We start from the raw sequence: 457 nt of genomic DNA, 5'->3' as shown, positions 1-457 counted from the left end.
AGGAGTAAAAGGGCTTGCATTTCGTCTTCAACCTTCATATCAACTTTGTTAAGCTGATTTACAATCCCCTTGAAATTGTTCAAGTGCTCCATCATGCTCTGGCCATCCTTGTACTCCAACTTTACCAACCGTCGAACAAGAAGAGCTTTGTTTCGAGGTGTTTTCTTTTGAATCATGGATTCAAGTTTTGTCCATAATTCAAAAGCATTTGTGTAGGTAGAAACATGTTCAAAGAGAGATCGGTCAATGTACTTACGGATTACAGCAACCGCCTTTCGGTTTAGTATTTCCCATGTTTTGTCATCCTTTCCTTCCGGCTTCTCCTTCATGATGATGGGTTCATGCAAATCCTTACAATAAAGGTGATCTTCCATCATCGGTTTCCAACAAGAGTAGTTGTCTGTCATGATTTTGAACATGTCACCTTCAACGGTAACGGTAGCCTCCATCTTGAATC

This window comes from Brassica oleracea, chromosome C5 (assembly GCF_000695525.1).
Source record: "Brassica oleracea var. oleracea cultivar TO1000 chromosome C5, BOL, whole genome shotgun sequence".
NCBI classification, from domain to species: Eukaryota; Viridiplantae; Streptophyta; class Magnoliopsida; order Brassicales; family Brassicaceae; genus Brassica; species Brassica oleracea.
Note: the sequence above shows the minus strand (reverse complement) of the source record.